We start from the raw sequence: 7,082 nt of genomic DNA, 5'->3' as shown, positions 1-7,082 counted from the left end.
TTTCATTGTAAAAGCCACTGAGTTAGAAATTAACTTTTGGAGTTGCCAAAAAATATAATTAAAATATTTAAGTGATAAATTAATTACTTGTTTACTCAGACTAGTATTTTTTTTTTTCTCTAAGTTAAAACTTTACACGTGATTAGACTAACTGATGAAAAACTGATTATTTAAAAAATTTATACTTCTAAAGAAATTATTTCTTTTTTTTTTTCAAAATAAATTTGTAAACTAACAAATAATAAAAGTAAAGATGGACTCAATTTTATTTTAAGAAATGCTAAGGTCGACAGCCAAAAAGGATTTTAATCCAGCAACCCCCCATTTAAGGGCCGTAGGTTTTTCTAGCCCTTCTGTGTTTTTAGTATTAGAAAAAAGAAGTGATAAGATAGGTAGAGGGAAGAGAACAATTGGATAATAAGAGTTATGAAATTGCAATTCAAGATGAGTTGTAATTCTAGCACTATTTTTTTATTTTAGAGTAAACTTTCAATTGCCCTCATTATGGTACAGTGCATTTTCACTTTGTCACTCCGTAGTATAAAAAGTTGCAAGTTTTTCTACTGTAACTTAATTTTATTTCATCAAAAATTCTATATCAAATAGGATGGCAAAACAAAATTTTTTTTAAAAAAAAATCATAGGATACCAAAGTAAACAATGTGCTAAACCATAATGTAGTTAAGTATAAATTTTTAAACTACGGAGTAACAAAGTAAAAAATAAACATCATAGTCTTATCCACAAAATTGAAATACACTAGAATATATAAATACATGTACGAGAGAGAGAGAGAAAGAGAGAGAGAGAGAACGATCCAGCCCACTAGCAACAATAATTCGTTGAGCCCAAACACTAGCCCAAAATGTTTAAGCCCAATTATTATTACTAGTGTCTAAGTCTTTTATATACCCAAGGACGTCAGTCCAATCACACACATAGGAGACCCTGGCATAGCCGGTCACTTTATCTTTCAGACCCTGCTTAGCCGAGACTCGCCATACATTTTCGTCTAGTAAACTTTTTTTGATTAAACAGGGGTAAACCCTATTTTACAAAGGTGAAGAGATTACAGGGAGGATGAAAGCACTCCACAATGGACAATCGAAACAGCTGACAGAGATCTCCTAGAAAGCCCCAATAGGAAGGGAGCAAAACAGTACCCAATACAAGAACAAAGCAGGGATAAGAGTAGGATCGAGGGAAACAAAGATCATAGACAAAAGGATTAACAAGCTAAGCACCAAGCAGTTAAATAGAGGAGCTATTAATGGTGATTAAGACCCGAGCTGATTATGCACATGGATGCCGATGGAGCGACATCCCTTCTTCCAGGATCGAGCCGTATCAACAATGCGATTAGCCAGGGCCTCGCTTGAGATCCGTCGATTTTCGAATAATCTTCTGTTCCGTTCATTCCAAATTTCCCAAAAAGTCGCTGCGATGGCAAGGTCTAAGTCAAATAGATTCTGGCCAGTAGCTAGCTGCCTAAGCCATCTCCATCGAGAAGCGAAGCTACTTGGTAGTGGCTGTCTACTGGGAGGAGGGGAAGCAATACGTCGCCGAAGGCCGTTCCACACCGAGGAAGCATACCTGCACAAAAGTAAGAGGTGTTGTGTAGTTTCGGCGTCTGAGTTGCATAATACACAAATCGTCGGCCCGTGCCATCCACGCTTGAGTAGATTTTCAGCTGTCAAGATCTTGTTTTTCTCTGCTAGCCAAATAAATAGCTTCACTTTTAACGGAATTTTGAGTTTCCAGAGGAAAGGTAGATTACAATCAATGACTCCATCGTAAAGTATAAACTCCGCTGCGCTGCTCACAGAGAACGCTCCTGTGGTGGTCCACCTCCAGCTGAACACGTCGGGATCACTTGTCGATAAATTGATGCAGTTGGACAGAGTGGTAAGATGATCGAGTTCCAGATGTGCCATAGGATAGGTCGAGGGCAGGAAACCAAGATTAGGCTGGTTGGCGAATCGGAGGATCCAGGAACTGACGGAGATGTTGGTGTTAGGTGCAGCCGCAAAAAGAGTCGGAAAACGATATTGTAGAGAGATGTCCCCGCACCATCGCACTTTCCAAAAGGGGGTCGCCTTTCCGTCGCCGATAACGACGTCGAGCGAAGAAAGGAAAGGGGCAGATTGGCTAAGCATATATCTCCAAATAGGGCTGCAGGAGTAAGGGACGGAGGTCAATGCCGCAACCGGTCTCCTTTTATAGTGTTTCAGCTTTAGTAGCTGAGTCCAGGGAAGATTGATTGATGTAAGAAACTTCCACAGACCCCTCATCAGTAAGGCCGAGTTCGTCGCTCGGATGCTTCTGATCCCGACCCCCCCAGTTTTTTTGGAGCGACAGACTCTACCCCAACTCAGCAAACAGTGAAAACCACTAGTAGAGGTCTTTCCTTTCCAGAAAAAGCTTTGGCGGGTCCTTTCTAACTTTGTGACAACCCAAGCGGGGAGCGCAAACGCGGAGCAAAAATAAGTAGGCATAGAAGATAGGACCGAGTTGAGTAGAATAAGACGGCCTCCTCTAGAAAGGGTGGAGCATTTCCAACCAGCCAAACGATTGTCAACCTTTTCGATGAGAGGAACATAATCCATTCGACGAGGAGGCGTAGGAGATAGTGGGAGCCCCAGGTACTGCAAAGGAAAAGCTTGGATAGGACAGTTGAAGCAGGAGGCGAGAGCAGAAGCTCGGTCTACGGGAAGGTTGATAGGGGTCAAGGAGCTTTTGTGGAAGTTAATCTTGAGGCCCGAATTGGCAGAGAACGCCTCAAGAATGCACTTGATGACCACCGCCGATCTTACAGAACCATCGAAAAATAAGAGTGCGTCGTCAGCAAAGTAAAGAGAGTGAATTGTAACATCTCCAATTCCTACCCCCGGAAGATTCCCCGAAAGGACTGCTTTGTCGAAAAGTCTGAAAAGCACATCAACACAGAGGTCAAAGAGAAGCGGCGACAACGGGTCACCCTGCCGGAGCCCTCTCCTGCATTGAAAAGAAGAACCTGGGACTCCGTTTAAGAGAACAGCAGAGGAGGATGAGCTGAGCAGAGCAGAGATCCATCCCGTCCACCTACTGCTGAAGCCTCTGGCAATAAGTAGGTCGAGTAGAAAAGCCCAGTTGATGTGATCAAAAGCTCGATCGAAGTCAATCTTGAATAGTGCCGCTTGCTTTTTAGAAGCATGGAGATGATGAATGAGGAAGTGTGCGCAGTAGAAGTTGTCAAGGATGTGGCGTCCCCGGATGAATGCCGTTTGAAAGGGGTTGATCAGAAGATGCAAAACAGATTGCAGTCTGGTCGCCAAAACTTTGGAGAGAATTTTTGCCATGCTATGAACAAGGCTAATAGGACGGAGATCTCGTGCCACCAGAATAGTGGGTTTCTTAGGAATGGGGCAGATCCAGCTGGAATTAATCCCACCAGCGTCCAGAGAACCAGCAAAGAGAGATTCGAAGATTTTCATGACGTCTGACTTCAACAAGGCCCAAAAGCGGTGGTAGAAAAGCAAAGGAAAGCCGTCGGGTCCCGGGGCCTTGTCAGGTGCACAAGCGAAGACTGCCGACCTCACCTCATCCTCCGAGAAAGGAGCGTGGAGAGAAGACAGATCAACCGGGGTGTCATCAAAGAGAAGAGAAAAATTAATAGAGGAGCTGGACCGGTGCGCCGAACCTATCAGATTTAGATAATAGGAAAACAAATGGTTCGCAATAGCATCATGAGAGGAGAGAGCGGTGGTACCGTCCGAAAGTTGCGAGATTGCATTCCTGCTTTTCCGACGACTGGCGCTGAGATGGAAGAACTTAGTATTGGCATCGCCCTCGCGAAGCCAATGAATTCTCGATCTTTGCTTCCATTTGGTTTCCTCAATAAGGCAAAGCTCCTCGTACCTGATTTTAATCTTGGGACGGAGTCGACATTCTGGGATCGAGAGCACTCTCCTTTCCTCAGCAGCGTCGAGCCAATGGAGCCACTGCAGACAGGAGGAGGTTTGGCGCTTGAAAGAAGAGGAGAAGTCCCTGCTCCAGAGCTGAAGGTCTCTTCGCACTCTATCAAGTTTGGAGCAGAAGGTGCTGGCCGAGTCTTCTCCAGCCGGAGCCGCATTCCAGGCAGTGGCCACAACGCTGGACAATGTAGAGGCGTGGAGCCAGCAAGATTCAAATCTGAAAATACGCGGGGTAGGTACAAAAGTCCAAGCCGAGAGTACCAGAGGGGTATGGTCAGATCTGGGTCGCGGGAGCGCCTTGAGGGTGGAACGTGGGAAGCGCAGCAGCCAATCCTGAGAGATAAGAGCACGATCAAGGCGTTCGAGGGTGGGATTCCTCCTGCCGTTGGACCAGGTGAATGATTTATTCAAAATAGGTAGGTCGAGAAGCCCAGCGTCAGAGATCGCCTCGCGAAAAGCCAGAATATCCGCGGTGTTCGACGGTAGCCCATTTTTGTCATTCAAGGATAAAAGGACATTGAAGTCTCCCAGCGCTGTCCAAAGTCCTCGAGAAAAATTGGCAATATGCCTCAGCTCAAGGAAAAGGGGGGTTTTGGGGCTGTTGCCCGTTGGCCCATAAACATTAGTAATGAGGAAGAAGGTTCCATCGGCCTTCCGCTGAAGGAGCACATTAAGTGTATGAGAGCCATTCCAGTGTTGAGCACAATCAAAAAGGTAGCTGTTCCATGCCGTCAGAAGGCCCCCTCGAGTGCCGGCGGCATCCAAGGTACGAAACTCTTGAAGATGAAAGCCACAAAACGAACGAAATTTATCCAAGGAAGTAGAGGAGAGTTTAGTTTCTTGTAAACAGACAACAGAGACTTTACTGAAGCGAATGAAAGATCTAACAACACTACACTTATTCTGATCGTTCAGACCACGAACATTCCAAGTGAGGAAGCGGAAAACTCTGTTTCTAGCCATAGGAGGTGGAGACACAAAAACCAGGGGCGGCAGCAGGACCTCAGGCGTCAACCTGAGCCTGAGAGGCACCCCTCTCGCCATCAGCCCGATCAGCAGCAATCCCAACCCGCTCATTGAAGCCACAGGAGATGAGGATCTCCCGGATCTCAGGAGCAGTGAGAGGGAGTGCCGGATCTCTAGGAGCAGTGAGAGGGAGTGCCGGATCTCTAGGAGGTGGAGCCCCTTCGGACGCCGACGAGGAAGCAAGGAGTGGAGCCGGCGGGGGATCCACTGAGGGGAGGGCAAGGGGCACGGGCTTCGCGGCAGGAGAAGAATGGGCAACGTGAGAAGCCTTCATGGTTTTGAGTTTGGAGCACATAAGATCCTGGGCACGCTGAAGTGAATTTTTGTTGATACCCATGTTCTTCAATGCCAATCGCAAGCTTCGCCTGAAAGAGCCAAACTTATTAGAAACCAAAGAGGGGGCGCCGGAGTGGGAGGGGTTGTGTGAAAGACATGAGCCGTCCGAGTCTGGCAATCCCGCTTCACCAGGTGCGGGGCCCGAAGGAACGGGGGTAGGCGGCCTGCAATCGGAGGGGGAGGGGCCCTCAGGAGGGGCCGGCCCGCACGCAGAGGGAGGGGGACCAAGAAGTGGAGCGGATAAGCAGGCGAGAGAGGATGGGCTCGGGCTCCCGGGAGACGGGGGCCTACTCACGGCAACGGAAGGGCCCCCAGGAGGTGGCGAGCTGGGCTCAAGGGGAGGGGGGCCGGAAGCAAAAGGCCCAGCTCCAGTATCCGAAGCAAGTCTCGCGGGGAGGGAAAAAACAGCTGGCCCTTCCATAACAGCTGGCCGAGCTGACCCATCCTTGTCACCAGTCCCATCGGCTGGCCTGTCCAAAACAGCACAAGATGTTCTCGGTACAGAAGGAGGAGGCCTGGGTAACAGTGCCGGTGAGGAAGGATTTGAAAATGAAGAGGTCCCGGCTGCCGGAGCCGTAGGCCGGGCCGCTCCCCCGGAAGAACTGTGACGGTGCGGATCCCCGCGGGAGATGTGAGGCCAGTCCAGAGAGCCTTGAGCGGGGATGGAAGAGAAGCCGGTCTGCCGGATGAATCGATCTTGAGCCTCAGAAGTCTCAAGGCCTAGCCGGGCATCCAAGTCTTCTCCAAGAAAGATGGGGTTGGCCTCCTCCCAAGACTCAACTTCCACCGGGATATGGAAACGTCTGTCTTCGATCGTTAAGTGGAGAGCTTCCGGAATGGAGTGGACATCTGGGCAGCGCACCAAGGCACGGAAGAAAGAGACGTTGGTTTGACTTTCGCTCAGGCGATCGACATGCCAAAGCTTGCCAAAACCGCTGATGGCAGCCTTAACGTCCTCCTCGTTCCAGCAAAGGATTGGCCAGTGGAGAAGGCGGATCCAGGCCTTGCACCGAAGGTGACCCCTGTCCAACTCAGCGGCTTCGACCCAATTTGAAAGTTTAAAAACAAACCCATCAAACCTGAGGGGGCTTCTGCTGACGGCCGACTCTCTGGAAACCCAGTTGGGGAAGAAGACTGCCAGGGCAGGGGCGGCGAAATCTGCAACCAAGAACTCTCTGCTTGTCCTCCCATACCTAGCAGCGAGCCCCCGAGAAAGGGCGTCTTTGGCATCAGGAAAAGCTTCCACAGCTACCCCGGACGGGCCTAGAACTTCCGCCCTAGCCACACAAGCCGAAAGGGAAGGAAGTCCAGGAGGGGGGGGACGGGGAGGGAGAAAAGCAGGCAAGAAGCTTGGTCGCCCAGAGGAAGGTCCCGGGGCGGGGGCGGAGGGGGGCAACGCGGCGAACCGGCGAGAGGAAGGGCCCGGATCCATGGGTCCACGCGAGGAGCCAGGCAGGAACCTGCAACGGGAAGCAGGGTGGCCAATCTTCATGCAGAGGAGGCAGCGCCTAGGCTCCCTGCAGAGAGCGGCGCGATGGCCCCGCTCGAAACATCTGAAACAGCGTCCCTTGAGAGAAGGGTTCAGCAAAAATTTGGGGGGATGAAGGGGAAGAGACAAGGAGGGGCGCTGGATGCGAAGGGGGGGAAAGGGGGGACCAGGGTAGGGGCAATGAGCCAAAGTGGCGTCCTTGAAAGAAACCCCCTGGCGAACACGTGACTCGCCAACAGGACGAGGGGCCCATGTGGGAGCGTGTGAATGGGGAGGGT

The sequence above is a fragment of the Ananas comosus genome, linkage group 5 (assembly GCF_001540865.1).
Source record: "Ananas comosus cultivar F153 linkage group 5, ASM154086v1, whole genome shotgun sequence".
Classification (NCBI taxonomy): Eukaryota; Viridiplantae; Streptophyta; class Magnoliopsida; order Poales; family Bromeliaceae; genus Ananas; species Ananas comosus.
Note: the sequence above shows the minus strand (reverse complement) of the source record.